This window comes from Phyllostomus hastatus, unplaced genomic scaffold, assembly GCF_019186645.2.
Source record: "Phyllostomus hastatus isolate PE091 unplaced genomic scaffold, TTU_PhHast_1.1 phas_contig_62, whole genome shotgun sequence".
NCBI lineage: Eukaryota > Metazoa > Chordata > Mammalia > Chiroptera > Phyllostomidae > Phyllostomus > Phyllostomus hastatus.
The window spans coordinates 6098281-6114758 of NW_025333921.1; the positions used below are offsets into that span (position 1 = coordinate 6098281).

Here is a 16478-nt window from a genome sequence, read left to right on the forward strand (position 1 = left end):
CCTTTCTCTTTAAAAGCAGTGAAAAAAATGTCCTCAGATGAAGATAAAAAGAAAAGGATATATGCACCCCTGTTTATTGAAGCATTATTTATAATAGCCAAGATTTGGAAGCAGCCCAAGTGTCCATTAATAGAGGAGTGGTTTAAAAAGCTGTGGTGCATTTATACAATGGAATACTACTCTGCCTTAATAAAGGATATGTCTTACCATTTTTGATGGCATGGATGGACCTGGAAAATATTATGCTATGTAATATAAGCCACTCAGAGAAAAATAAGTACCAAATGATTTAATTCATATGTGGATTTAATGAACTAAATAAACTAAAAAAAACCCCATAGAAACAGATTCATGTATAGAGATAGAAAACAGACTGACAGCTGTCAGAGGGGAGGGAGATTGTGTGGCTGGGTAAAAAAGTGAAGGAATTAAGCCAAAAAAAAAAAAAACCTCTCACAGACACAAACTATATGGTGATTACCAGAGGGAAATTGAGGTTGGGGGAAGTAGAATAGTGATAAATGGTGATGGAACGAGATTTGACTTGGGGTGGTGAACCCACAATACAATATACAAATGATGTGTTATAGAATTATATACATGAAAGTTACATAATTTCATTAACTAATGTCATCCCCAAAAATTCAATTAAAATTAAATTTAGGTTTAATTCCATAGATGTAAAAAATGATATATGCTATAAGTTTTGATAGTTCTTAGCAAGGAAATATATTTTGTTTTATTTTAATCATTAAAAGCATTGAGTTTATCAAAATCTCTTTTAAACTCCCATTGAAATAATCATGCAGGTTTTCACCTTTAATACATTATATATTTTCTAATGTTAACTGACATCTGAATTACTAGCACAAAACCTACTAGGTCAAGATGTGCTATTGTTTTTGTACATCAGTGAATTTGTTTTGCTAATAATTTGTCTGAATTGTTTCATAAATATTCATGAGCAAAATTTGCTTGCACATAATTGTTTATTTGTCAGTCTCTTACAGAATAATTATGGCTTCCAAAGCAAAGGCCATATCTTATTCATTTTATATGTTCAATACTTAGCAAAATGTTTGGCATATGTGCTATGCTAATACATGTTTTTTAATAAATGCCCAATGGATTAATCATATTCAAAGAAAGAAATGAACTTATAGGTACATTTTAAGTATTTTCAACTTTAAATGAAATAACACATATTCCTCAAATTTTTGTATCGACTTTTCCTACTGTCTCTTCACTTAACCATAGATATGAAAGAGAGCTTTGACACTCACCATCACCAGAATCTGTAAATTTTACCTTAAAATGTCATTCTGATTTCTGTGTTTTGTCAGTTTTCATTTCTACCAACATAGAACTTCTCACTATCACCACTTGGTTGGGCTATTGTTTTGTCTGCTAATTGTCTACCCTATTTCCACCCCCCTCCCTAATCCACCTCCAATCTATTTAGCATGCAGAAGTGAGAGTGAGCTGCCCCCATGCTTATATCCTGCCAATTGCCTCCCATCATACTTGGAATAACATTTTAAATGCTTGCAATGGCCCACAAGCTACTACATATCTGTACAACCTTTTACTTACCTCTTCCCACACCTCTGTGGCCTAGTTCACTACCATACAGCCACATTGACCCAAATTCAATTAAAATTCACTCCAAACTTTTGCTATAGCATTGTCATAACTTTTACTCTAGTCACTTCACTTGGGAGATGACATACCTAGTACGAAACAAAATAATATGTATATATAGTGCTGCTTATAAAGATAAAATTTGTTAATAACACTAAAATATAGAAATATGTATGCAATCAATGCTATCTGAAATAGCTGGTATATATTGTGGTATGGGAACTACATTAAAAGATGCAATGCATTCCTATTATAATATAAATGTGGCAAATGTCTCTCTTATGAATTAAGTTTATTTGCAGCTTGATCCAGACCTTTTTGGGAATAAATGGTGTAGACCCAACATAAATTACATAGGACTCCTGGAGAGGGAAATCAGTCTAAAAATAGAAAAAAATTATTCAGATGAACTTGACTGAATATCAAACTTTTAATCATAAGGAGGATACTGTGATTTTGAAGACAACATGGTCCTTGTTATTCAGATTTGCCTTCTGGCCTTGGACGCTTAAACTGATATATCAGCCACACACTATAATACTTGAAAATTTAAAGAGAATTTTAATTAAAAATTCAGTGTTTATATTTAAACACCAATTTGGTTATCCTCCTGTAGAATGTATGAACAAATGAGCTATCAGTTCAGGAGTAATTAGATGGATGGGCAGGGAGATGAGAAAGACAAGGGAAATGAAGTAGGTAGACAGGGCAGCAGAGTGAGCACAGAATGCCCAACAGGGTTAATGGCTCTTCATTCAGGGTGGAGGCTTCATCATGACTCAGACTTCCAGAGACAGGACAGAGACAGGGACTCAGAACTATGCACAGTTAAATGGGACTCGCTTTTTGAGCTTTAACTTAACACATCAAAACCTGCCTCCTACCAGCAATTATTATGAATCACAACTACTTAAGCACAACCTCTTTTCTGACTCTTGTTCCCATTCCCAAAATCTCTGACTTGAACAATTGTCATTGTATCTCCAACTTTTCCCAAATTAGCAGCCAGCCACACCTCAGGGTTCATGGATGATGTCCTCCTTTTACATAACGAAGTCACGGATTGTTTATAACTGAATTTCTCCCAACTCAGAGCCACATAAATTACATGAGAGACATGCAAAGTCACAAGTGCCAGTAGAGTTATCTTGTGTACCTATTTATTTCAGTAACCTGATAGGAGAAAAAGGCATTCTCCTCTACTTGATAGATTTGTCTCTGGGACCCTGAAGGTGGGAGGCATGGAACCTGCTCAAAAATTTTAGTGGTGTGTGGGAAATATAGTGGACCCCAAAACTGTACCAGTGCTTGAGTAGGAGCCAGTGAGACAGCAATGGAGTCAGTGGTGGTGCCCAGGGGCCATGATGACACCTGTCTGTCAATGAAAAGGTGGTTGAGGAATAGGATGGAAATAAAACTGAAGTTGCCACATCATTACTGAGAATAATTGACTATATGTAAAACGGCCTTCAGAGAGTGCTGAAAATTTGAGGGCTGAATGAGACAGAGAAGCAAAACGTAAATCATAGGTTTACAGTTGTTAGCACATAAAACGTAGTTTATTTGTATTATTATTTATTCTTGTATCATATTTTTTATTTTATTTTATTTATTGTGTTTTTGTTTTGGGTAGTATAGATGTTTTAATAATGTTAATTCTTACTTATTCTTGTATTATTTATTATCCATATGAACAACCATAAACCTACTTTTCCTCATCCACATATTTATGTATACATATATATCAACCAAAGTTATAAGATAACTGAGTAATTTAATTAGCTATATTTTCATATAGAGTAGCTTCTATGAGGATATGTGTATTTATTTAAATTTAATCTGTTTATATTTAATTACATTTTAATTTAATTTTATGTAGTAAGATATGTTTAAAACATTGTAAATCCCCTATTACACAACTTTGAATGAATATTTCCCCATTTTGGAGATAAAAGGGAAAGCTTGTCACTGCTATTAGAAAAATGAGTTAGTCAGAGAGACACATCTAAGCAGCTGAGGCTACAGAGGGCCTTTCTCTCAGGTACAAGCAATGTTATCAAAAATGAGTAACAATCTAGTGACAGACAACCTGAAAGAATATTAGGAGACTGATAGTAGGTACTAGAGACAAAATATTAATGAGATGGCCACACTGGATTCAATCAGATAATGCATATCTCAAAATTGTTTACATTAAATGGAGGCCATATCTAAAGTAAGAAATTAAGGGCTTGTTATAGAGGAAAAGGAACAAAGGACAGTTGAACATTTGCTATGAACAGAGTGGCTGAATATAATTTTATGAAAGTATTGTGATGTCCTGTCAATACCTTTACCAAATTGCTCAGATTTTGTAGAGAAATATTTTAATAGAGATTACTTGTTAAATTCAATAGTGCTGTTCCTACAAATTTAGAAAAATAAGTACTAATTTTTATATATTATTATTAAACATAAATAACATAATTTTATTTTGCTCCCATGGCCACCTTGTTATGCATAATTACTTAACCAGACCACCTAACCATGTGCTTATTCTAGGACCTAATTATTGTAGCATGGCAGTGAGCTGGAAACAGAAATAGTCCCAGGAAATGTTGACAAACTTCATAAGTGTTCGGGACCCTGTGAATAATTCCCAAGAGATTTTTTTTACAGAATTAGTTTGCTGTAATAATGGTCCATTAATAATTGAGAGAAATGAGCCTTTAACTTGAAGTTTTGCCCTGAGAAGGAGTAGTGGATAATAGGCTTTGTGATGGTATCTTCCTTTCACCTCTTCCATGTATGTAACACATTTGTGCAAATCATGTCAAGCCCACCCTTTCTCCTTTTCAACACTTGCCTAAACATATGTATACTCCAAGTATAAATAAACACGTGTTTGCTTTTTTTCAGTATTGAGAGAAGTAAACTATTTCTTTAAGATCTCCTGATAATAAATGGTGAGAGGAAGCAGACAAGAAATACAGATAAAGATAGAAGTGTTGATAAGTCTATAAAAATATTTCAGATAGAAATGAAATATAGGGCTAATAAAATGCAAAGTGGAATGTATTTCTATGCCAGATCCATGTAACACATGTCAGAGTAACATGTATCTAAACTAAAATTTAGAAGTCCCAGCCAAATTTTATTTAATTAACAAATAAAATCTCCACATTTTAGCTAAACACAGACAGAAACAAGGATCCAAGGATGCAGTGCACATGGAAAGAGGCTTCGTTTTTGTGTACACCAGTACTGATATTCCTAAAAGATAACAAGAAAGCCTTTTCCTGAATCCTAAAGTAGTATTCCTCAATTTAGGGGGATGGCATTCCTTGAAGCTCATTCAAAACTGACCCCAAATGTTAGGGTGCTAGTGGCACATTCACCTTACACCTCAATTAGTGTGAGAGGGTACAAGCTCCATCTACCCAATAACCTAAACCAGTGACATTTAGCAACAAATTGCTTAATCCCAGATCACTCTGTTACAGGCATTAGGTTCTCCAAGATAGAACTTGAGCAGAGATCCCAGAAAAATTTCCGGAGAGATTTAGCTAAGCTTATGCTCCAGCACAAGGGAGCCAGCACAGAGGACCATTCCTCTGAGCTGGGTGGGGGGGATGGCTGTGCTGGCTACGCATAGTAGCTGAGAACAAAGTGGGCTTACACTAAAGACGGGCTCTTTGAAAAAAAATGATCTTGCAGAATGTTCCACATGGGGGCTGGAAAAGCAAGTGGTTAGAAGGGAGATAAAACTCTACATTTTTTTTGAGCAAGTAGTAGAGTGGGGGAGACATTTTCACATCAGCTTATGAGATGTTCCTGCTGGCCACTTGGCATCCTTGGGATCAGATAAAGAGTGGTGGGATGGTACCAGCTCTGAGGTTTTTAGCATCATTTGTCCTTGAGATCCCCGGGACCGGGTCTCTATGCTGCCTCAGCTCTTAGGGTGTTTTATAGCCTATTTTTTGAGGAAATGTGTGGATACAATGAGGAAGCTATAACAGCAGGAATCTTCTAAGTACTCCATAAGGAATCTGCCTAAAAAACCCTCTTCTGAAAAATGACAAGATAATACTTAATACTTTAAGCACAGTCTGCTAAATTTCCTTCCATAACTTAAAATCATTTTTTTAAAAATGTGTCTAGATGATCCATGAAATTCATTTCATGGATAATATTTTCTCTTTTTCTTTTTAATGTCATCCACTTTGCAAGTTTTGATAAGAACACAGACTAGCCACATTGAAAAGGGTATGCATAAGACACCCAAATTTTGAACTAATACATTATAGTAAGCACTTTATGATCATGATCTCAATTTGGTTTTCTCAAAAACACCTCTGCCCCAGAAGTTACTCAGTGTTTAAATCCCTCCCCTTGTAAAAATGGAATTGTTGTTTTCGTGTGTGTATGACTGTGCCCTATGTGCTTTATGCAAAGACCCCACTAAATAAAAATAGTAAGAATTTTAAAAGTTAAGAATAAAATAGTTATGTTAAAGTTTTATCAATTAAGATTTAAATTAGAGCCCTGGCTGGTGTGGCAAGTTAGCTGGAACATGCCCAGTATACTGAAAAGTTTCAGGTTCAATTCTAATTCAGGGCACAATCCTAGGTTGCAGGTTCAGTTCCCAGTTATGACACCTGCAAGAGGCTACTGATTGTGTCTCTCCCACATCAATGTTTCTCTTCTTCTCTTTCTCCCTCCCTTCTCCTCTTTCTAAAATCTATAAGCATGTCTTCAGGTAAAGATAAAAAAGATTTAAACTAGAAAGACTACTGTAAAATAAGAAGTAAGCCAATGATAGTAAACAAAAGTCAAAGACATACTTCAAGGAGAGATCCAGACTACAAATGAACCCTGACCAGCATGGTGCAGTTGGTTGAGTGGTGTCATGCAAGGCAAAGGGTCACTGGTTGGGTTTCTGGTCAGGGGATTACCATGTTTGCCATGTATAATGTGCACCCACATTTTTGTGTGCATTATACATGAGATTATAATACCCATTATTATACCCATGGTATGTAATCGTACCCATGTATAATGCTCATCCTTATTTTTCTCTCAAAAATTTGGGCAAAAAATTGTGCATTATACACAGCAAAATACTGTATGTGGCAATGTAAAAAAATGTTCACAAGCCATTTAGAATTTGTCTAGTGTGATATTTAAACAGCAAAAAAATCCTTTCAGACATAGGTAAAGTATAAATAATAAATAAATCCATTAATAAATAATGTTCTATAACGACATATACAAGACACATTCCATGTGAAGGGATTTCCTTAGGCCAAAGGAACACATACTATCTATCATAGACAAAGGCTTTTTATGAGAAATTCATTGTTGGAATGCAGCTTCTCTCTTGGCTTTGTAATCTGTTTCCACCACCTCAATAGCAGAGAGAAACTTCCTGAGGAAATAAGAGGGAATAAACTCTGCAGGGAATTTCTTTCCACTACAGGCCAATATTTAGCGTCCAGCTGCCTGAAGTTTGAACCAATCCTGAAATAACATAAGAAGTAAGGCAGAAGGGAACCAAATAGCCTTTTTGTTACTGATAAAGAATCTGACTTTTATTTGAAGGTAATTGAGTTTCCAAATACAAACAAACAAACAAACAAAACAAAAACCACAGAATTAGATTAACTTTCCCCCAAACTTGGCAGTATATTCCAGAGGTAGAGCTAGTTTCCCTTCATGGGGCCCTGCCCTTGGCATGCTTTCAAATGTGGAGGAAACATGGCTCCCATGGGCAGCTTACTCCAACAAAAAGGGAAGAGATTAAGTCATTCTTCCTTCCCTTAGGAGGAATTAGTGAGGAGGTGAGAGAGGCCAAGAGTGATCATCTACAGGAAGTAAATTTGGGAAGAAGTTAGTCCCTTCTTAAAAGCCCAAGTGGAGTCTGTGGTACAAATTCAGATGAACCACTCATGCCCACCCCAGATGGGAAAGAACAGAATGGAGCATATTTCATCAAGAGACCATGGAGATCTATCCTATTATTTTCATTAAATTGGCCTCTGAGTACTAAACTATGAAATTAACAGGCAATTTGTCATATAAGGTATTGAATTAGCCTCAGTTAGACAAAGTATTTCCCAAGAAAAGTCTTGAATGAAAAGATGTGCCATTCACAAAGGGTTAGTCACTGATGAAATATAAAACATTGACATATAAAACAGTGAGATGAATCAGGTTATTATTGCCTGATGCAATGAAATATTCAAGTCTTCCATCTAATTTTCTTTATTTTAAACTATAATAAGCAAACCCATATATTACTATTAAAGTTTACCTTTCCATAAATACTATGAAAAGAGAATAGTGTAGTCACACTAACATGAACACATTTGTCCCATTCCAAATGCAGTTATATTTCACATCACAATTTATCAATTTTTGTTTTCATTCAGTGCTTCATTTCCTTATGAAATTGGTTAGTAGGCACAAAAAGGCCCATGGTGACCCTTACATCCTGGTATCACTGACCTTGTATAGAGACCTTCTCCTATTGACATATTGCTGAACTAAGTGGCCAATAGAATACAGTGTAAATGAGGGCACATGGCTTCCAACACTAGGTCATAAAAAACAATACATCTTCAAATTTGGACTTTTGGATCCTTGTCTCTGGTGAAAGCCAGAATCTATGTTGTGTGAACACTCAAGCAACTCCTAAGACATACCTAGGTGGAGAGAATCTGTAACAGCTAGCACCAATCTTCTAGTCAAATGTATGAGTCACACTGGAAGTAAGACCTTCAGCTCTATTCCAGACTCAGGTGAGAGTAGCATTGGTAGTCACTGGCCTGGAATCTCACAAGACACTCCAAGCCAGAATCTCTCAGTGCAATCATTCTCAAGTTCCACAGGAACCATGAGAAATAATAAATCATTTTTGTTTTAAGCTATTAAATTATAGAATAATTTTAAATGCAGCATTAGATAAGTAGTAATATGGTGAATATACTATCTTCTGATATGAATCCCTTAAGTTACAGTCAACTATTACTTCTGCTATTATTTAAATAGTACTATCTCTGTATAGGGAAAGTTCTGTACTGTTGCAGATATATAGAGATATAAACTCATTTAGTCCTCAAAACAAACCTAGTATCTCCATTTTATAAATGGAGAATATGGGACACAAAGTAAACTGGAGAAGGTCACACATCTAGAAAATATCAGAAATCTGTATTGAAAGTATGGTTTCTTAACCATTAAACTGTCCTTTTCTGCCACAAAAAGGAAGAAAGAAATCGAATTTCTGAGCCTCCTGTACAATGGAGAACTAACTCAGCAAACTGAATGTTCCCTTTCTGCTATCATTGTACTTAGTAGGTTGGGCTTGCCTAGCAACACCAAGAGCATCCTGCAAATGCACATAAATTTTGATGAGACAGGACTGCCAAGGAGATACACAGTGGAGGGAGAATACTAATTATTTCTAATTATACTAGATGACTGCTGGGAGATGGATAGAGAAGGTGGAGACAAACTTTTCCTTCACAATGTGGCAATGTGTTCTTGACACATGAAAGAGAAGGTTATGGTACTGGCTTTTATTATATCTAATTTCTGACTTTATGGCTTCTATATACTTGGTCACTCAGTGCCTCAGCAAAGGATGGGCTTCCTGACATGGTTAGTTAATCCTTTCAAACTGCATATTTTTGCATCCCATTAATAGATCTTGCATACAACTTATTAATAGTCACAACCCAGAAAACAGAGAATCTTGATTTAATTAGTTTGTTATTTAATTATCTTGATTTAATTATCAGGCATAGTTGGCTACTTTAACTAAAGTAAAACCTATGTTAAATAGGCAAACTGTGAAAAGAACTATGATATCGACCACTTACTGATTTCTAAATGTCTTCTTTAATGTCACATGAAATGTGAAAATGTAATTTCTTCCAAAACAGAAAAAAATAAAGTAAATGATATTTTAGAGAAAACCAACATGAGAATTTATAATTAAACATAGGCATGTCCCCTGTGAAAATTGAAATTCTAACTCAATTCATTTTATTATAAGACATATGAGTCAAGAACAAATCATGCACATATTTTATAATCTTATTTTATTCTATAAAATAAGCTATCTTTGACAGGCAATGTGACTATGAAGTTTGTAAACCTTGATTAAAATCCATTTTGTTACTTATTACTGTGAAGTAAATACTATGTGTAGGTATGATTGTTCACAACTATTTGTTTTCCAGCTGTAAAAGGATTATGTTCTTAGCAGCTGCAGTGCCTGGTGTGGGAGAAGCACCAGTCTGCAGCCTTAGGTGTTAGGTTTGGCCTTGCAACTTGCTTTTTGGTCAATGGAACATGAGCAGATATTACATTTGCAAGTCCAAGTAGAAGCTTTAAAAGTCATTATGTTTCACAAGCTAACTTGCTCTTTCTCCTCTGAAATTACAATTGTGTGTTCCAAATAGGGGCTGCTCACAACCCACGATCATGTAATCTGAAGAGAAAAATAGTTCTTACTGGAATTCACTGAGATTAGGTATTAAAACACATACAGAGATGAACTAAGAAATACACACTGCCTTATAGCAACATTCTGAGTATCAAATACATGTTTAGGAAATGGTAGATTATCTACCTAAAACTTTGCATATGACCTGCAAAGAAAATATTATAATTCAAGTAAATATAATAATAATTTAAGTAAAGAATCATTAATTTGATATGAGATTATTTTTCTTTTGAAAGATAGCTTGACTTTAAAGAATTGTAATTCTGGCTCTGCCACTGAGCTCTATCATTGACCATCTTTGTGCCTCATTGTCCCACCAATGCTGGTGAGGCATCAGTGAGAGGGCAGATGGTGAACTTCTGTGAGCAGTTCTGATATAGAGGAGAAAGCAGGTACCTAGACAATAGTCCCCTTGAGTATGAGTCTTGATTATACTTCTTACCACTAGTGTGAACGTAAGTACATTACAGCATTGCTGAGTTTTTCTTTGAAACTTAACACAGAACTGTTGTACCATTCAAGTGAGATATGAGACTGAATACATATATGTGATTAAGTATACTTATCAGCTACATAACACTTCATTCTGGTTCTTTAAAGAAAATATGTTTTCTTTTTGTCCTAATATACTCTCAGGTTACATGAGATAGTAAGGCAAAACCATTGGTTTAAAAAATATAATCCAACCCAACTTTGCCACTTTTAGTTAAATGGTTTTGGAATGTTTCTAACACTTGTGGTACATTAGATTGTCATCTGTAAATTGAGGTTGAGATAATTATATCATATAGTGCTGTTTTCATAAAGAATCTCATATATTTAAGTGCATGGCATCTAGTGGTGCTCCTGGCTTCTACAAATATAGCATCACAGAGTGGGAATCCATATTTGATGAAACACTTGTCCTAAGTTCAAAGGAGTACCATGCTGATAAAAATCAGAATTTAGTACTGACAGAGTATTTCTCTGAACCATCTTATTTAAATATTATCTGCCTTCATATCTCATTTCTATGTATTTAACATAGTTTTAATCTGTATTGTTTTATCTTCCTATTGAAAAAATAAAGATGAAATAGAAGATTAATAATACAGATTAACCGTGAAAAAACAATGCATTGAACCAATAAAGAAGAGACACCTTTTCCAAAATTGGACATGGCAGTAGACAATATAGAAAGTAGTAGTCTGATTTAATTTTTGCAAGATCGATAATATAGACATCAGTCATCCAGTACTTGTCTACATATTGGATGCTGAGTTGTGTGTCATTCAAGTAATTATATAATTAATGCAAGCTCTGAAAAAGTTTTACTTACACTTTTGACTTATCATCATTAAAAACACCAGAACAGCATGAGAGAATGGGAGCTGATAGTACTTATAAGCAGGAAGTTACTCTCAATATTTTTTTGCTACTTGTCACTTAGGTTAATTAGTAAAAGTGATATAAAAGTTAATTATAATTTATATGGACTTTTTTAAAACACAATTTTGGAATAATATTCTATGTAGTTCTGCAATGGACACAAAAATAAAAAAGATACACCTATCTATGCATATATATATATATATATATATATATATATATATATATATATATACATGTGTATATGTCTAATTTAAAAACATGAATCTTTTCATTGAATACTCTAAGAGTTTAAAGAAAGATAAATGAGAAAAAAGGGAGAAAGTATACAAAGATTTATGATATCATTTACTTTATTATTTTAGGATAGCTGCTGAAACAAATTTATATCTTTTCAATTAAGAGTATATGTGTACTAATCCTTCAATGTGTAGAGACAGTTGATTTAAAGTGATTGTATTCCACTAAGCAATCTTAGTTATAGAAAAAATCAATAAGGGAGAAGAAGAAAGAAGCCAGGATGTTTCAAAGATTTCCTAAGTCTTGCTATTTTTTCCAGTTACTGCAATTTCAGTGTACAGATAATTCTCTCCAATGAGAGCCTGATGATAAAAAATAAAAATAAAAAGGATAACTGCTCATTCAGATTATCAAGGTACTTTGAACACTATTAACATCATTATTTTAAAATAAAAATGTCTTCAATGTGAAACTTAAAATCATAAAACTTAAAAAAATAAAAATAAAACTTGAAAGCATCCAAATAATGTTACGTATCCATCTTATTTTAAAGTAAGTCCAGAAAATTATATAATACAGATCCACATAGTCAACAACAATTAAAAATTGGTAACATTTTGTCAGATGTGACACTTTATTAAGAAATAATGAAATAACAGGACTTTCATCAATCCTCTCTTTGGTTCTTTTGGTAAACATCTTGGTCATTGATAAATGCCAAATTGGGAAGACACTAAATACATTATTCTGCCTTTTTAAACCAAAATGTTTCCGCAAGGGTGAAGCGCCTGTGTAAACCAGTAGCTTTGCTGATGTACAGAGCTTAGTAGATCTGGTGCAGAAAATGACAATCTATCTGTTTTCAGTGAGTGATCTTGGTGGGAGGCAAATGGGGAAGATCTGACAGTTAATGGAAAACCCTGAATAGAAAAGACCCATGGAAGAGATTGGTAATCTCTCCATATACTTCCCTGGCCACCTTGAGGCTACATACATTCCAAGGGATATTAAAGAGGCTCCAAACTTTCTATGGATGTCTGACTGACCAGGAGGCTGCACATGTGTGCAAAGGAAACACAGGAGCATCCAGAAGAAAATGAAAAACGAAGAAGATTTTGAAAATGCATGAACTTTAAAGTGTATTCTCAACCCATTAAGGACTACTGGTAGAGTGAAAGTCTTCCTAGTTTGAGGTGTTTGAAGACAACATATATGTATTTACCTGGTGATTACTAAGCTATGCAGAGACAAAGGCTACTCCTTGGAGGTGAAGCAACAAAGATTAAAATAAATTCATGCAAAAAAGATTGAGCGTACGTGACAGTGGTGGCAGACCATAGGAGAGACAGATTCTTTAAGTTTGGTCCATGCAAGTCATTAAAGCAAATGAATCAACCAACAAATAAAAAATAAATAAAAATAAAACCCTGATGAAAAAATAATCCAGAATTGATACAATATATTTTCAAAGACGTGCAGTTTGTAAAATGTTACAAGACGTACAAGTTAATCCCGAAGGTGCCCCACACAGTTCCCATGCACTGAGGAGCGCTGTAAAACAAGAGTTTCTGGAGGCAGTCATCTAGAAAGAAGTAGAAGGAAGTGGGCTCAGTAGACTATGCTCAGATCTGTGAAACACAAATATAAATTGATATCTAAACTTTTCTGAAACACAAGCCTTGATATTGTTATTTTACCCAGAAAGTAAATGGAGATTGTTGAATTAAGCAAAGACAGTACTTCCTCAAACTCCCCAGTTCTCTGAAAGAATTTGTGCCCCATGCATCCTGCTCCCAAACACTTTACATAGATTCTATTATTTATGACTTAGGATCAAACTTATTTGTGTCTTTCTTGCTGAAATATAAACTTTAATAAAGCAAGGGCATTATCTTAATAATTTTTGTGTTCTAGCCAGTAGTAGTGTTCCATAAATGGCAGTTATAAGAAATAACCAAGGATCACCCGTCACAGCTCAGCCCTACCGCAGCAACCTCCACCCTGGCTGGAAAGTCACCACTTCAACAGAGGGCTGCTTGCCCCCTTAGCCCTGTGAGCTCTTCCAGAATGACTATTTTACTCTGTTGATTTTATTTGTAATAAAAATTATGATTGTGTATTGAGAGTGCACATGATGATTTGGCATACATACACATGGTGAAATTATTACTATAGCTGAACTAGTTAACATATCTCCTCCTCACATAGTTAATATTTTATTTTGTGATGAGAACACAAAAAAATTTTCAGTGTTCAGTACAGTAGTACTAAGTGTAGTTATCATGCTATGCAAATAATCTAAAGTGGAATAAAACTGGCTTTTTCAATCTACAAGAAGTAAAGTTTACATGTTCCCAAAACTGGAAAACAGTATTCCTTCCAGTTCCCTCTGAATCCAGCCCAAATATTTTGGGTTTACCTCCAGCAAAATTAGCTGATACTGACTTGGTATAATGTAGCAGCATAGTAGATTGCTTAGGGAGTAGAAGATACTTCCAGCTTAGATGGTTAAGGAAGAGACTGCTGAATTCAGATATTCACACCCAATCTGTATTCATTTCTGCCTCCCACCCAGTCTTCTTTCAGAATTCTTGAACCAGAAAACATCACAAATTTTGTATATTCTAAATTATAACTAGGATCAACTCCTATTGTCAAATATTTTGCCTCATAATGAATTCATGTAACCTATTACAGAAGTTCTCAAATTCACTTTGGCCTAATATGCTTGTAAATAATGCATTTGCATAATGAGCAATATTTATAAAAGCCAATTACCACTAATACAGGTGATCTTTTGGCATCAAGTCAGCTAATAACCGTTAAAAGGTGGGCTAGATTACAGAACGCTAAAACAAAATGTAAGTACAATAGAAACAATGTCCTCTTGTATACATAAAACTATGCTTTCAACCCTGCAGAGGTTAGAGGTGATCTTAGAGATACAAAGTCGTTTCTTAAATATTTTTATGTATATCAGGTGCACAAGTTCAAGGTCATGACTAACTGCACATTTGTACATGACTAATGTTAAGCCATAAAGTTTAAGCCATCAGTTTGGTTATAACACATGTTTCATAAGAGTGTGTCATATTCGATAGTAAATTGTATGTGAGAGATACCATGAACTCCGAACTCAGTGTTGCTATAGTTTTTTCTAATTTACTTTTTTCTGTGAACATCAAAGTCAGTGTTGTGGGGTTTTTTTTCATTTACCTTTGAAAATGGCAGATAAAGAAAAAGATGTGTTAGATGCTATGCATCCAGAAAGAGTCTCTTAACAAAATATTTTTGCAAGTGTTCTGAAAAGTATTTATACTTTCAGCATAGCAATATTGTTTGTGATGGCTATTACAAATATTTTGTAATGCCAACTACTAAAGATTCTAATTAATTAATATTAAAACATTTTTGTTGTATTTTTAACAATATACATGCTTTTGTTATTTTTAAAGAAAAAATTATTCTTTATACTTTTCCATTCTTTAATAATTTCTAGATTATAACTGAAAATAAATGAAAAAATCGTGTATTTTATTATATAAATATAAGTGCAAACACTGCAAATTTGCAGTGTTTTTACATATTTATATATGTATATATACAATTTTTGCATTTAAGCACAAACTAGTAACGAATGTATCTCTCAGATATATGTGACCTATGCTGTAGTATTCTAACCACAACCTCCTTAAAGATGTGTTAACTGGATATGTGATTTGAATTAAAAAATTCTCATTTTATTTATTTTATTTTTGACTCATTTCTTGGTTTTATTTTTTAATATATTTTGTTGATTATGCTGTTACAGTTGTCCCAGTTTTTCCACCTTTTTCTCCTCCAACTGGTACCCTCTCATTACCTCTGGCAATCCCCCTCCCTTTAGTTCATGCACCCTCCCATGGGTCATGCATATAATTTCTTTGGCTACTCCATTTCCTATACGATTCTTAATATCTTCCTTTCTGTTTTGTACCTACCAATTTATACCTCTTAATCCCTGCACCTTTTCCCCCATTCTCCCTCTACCACCTCCCAACTGATAACTCCCCAAATGATCTCCATATTGCTCTTCTGGGAACGGTGTCATTAGGTATTCACAATGGTCCAGCATTTGACATACTGTCAGAGGCTATCCTGCAATACAGCCTCTAACAAAACTAGACTGTCCTGAACCCCTGGCAATAGAATGGTTTACCTCCATACCAAAAAGGTCAAGAAAGCACCAAAATCTGCATGTGGTGTGTACACAGGCTGACTTCATGGAGTTCGTCTTGTGAGATCTAAAGTTCTAATGAAGTTGTCTAAAATGTAAAAATCTGTCAGCAGGGCCTATGGTGGATCCATGGGTGCTAAATGTGTCTGGGACAAGATCAAGCTTGCTTTCCTGACTGAGGAGCAGAAACTTCTTGTGAAAGTATTGAATGCACAAGCACAGAGCCAGAAAGCTAAATTTTAAAAAAAGAAGCTTTTTTTGAGTAATAAAAATAATTTAAAAGAAATAAAAATGATCTCCATATCTATGATTCTGTTCTTCTTCTGGTTATTTGCTTAGTTGGTTTTTTAAGATTCAATTTTTGATAGTTGTGAATTTATTGCCATTTTCATGCTCATAGTTTTGATCTTCTTTTTCTTAAATAAGTCCCTTTAGCATTTCATAAAATAATAGCTTGGTGATGATGAACTCCTTTAGCTTTACCTTGGCTGGGGAGTACTTTATCTGTCCTTCAATTCTAAA

General features: G+C 34.3%; 1 pseudogene; it reads left to right on the plus strand.

Moving 5' to 3' along the window:
- The first annotated feature begins 15842 nt into the window (after positions 1–15842).
- LOC123825266 lies at positions 15843–16226 on the plus strand (annotated as a pseudogene).
- Positions 16227–16478: the final 252 nt, after the last annotated feature.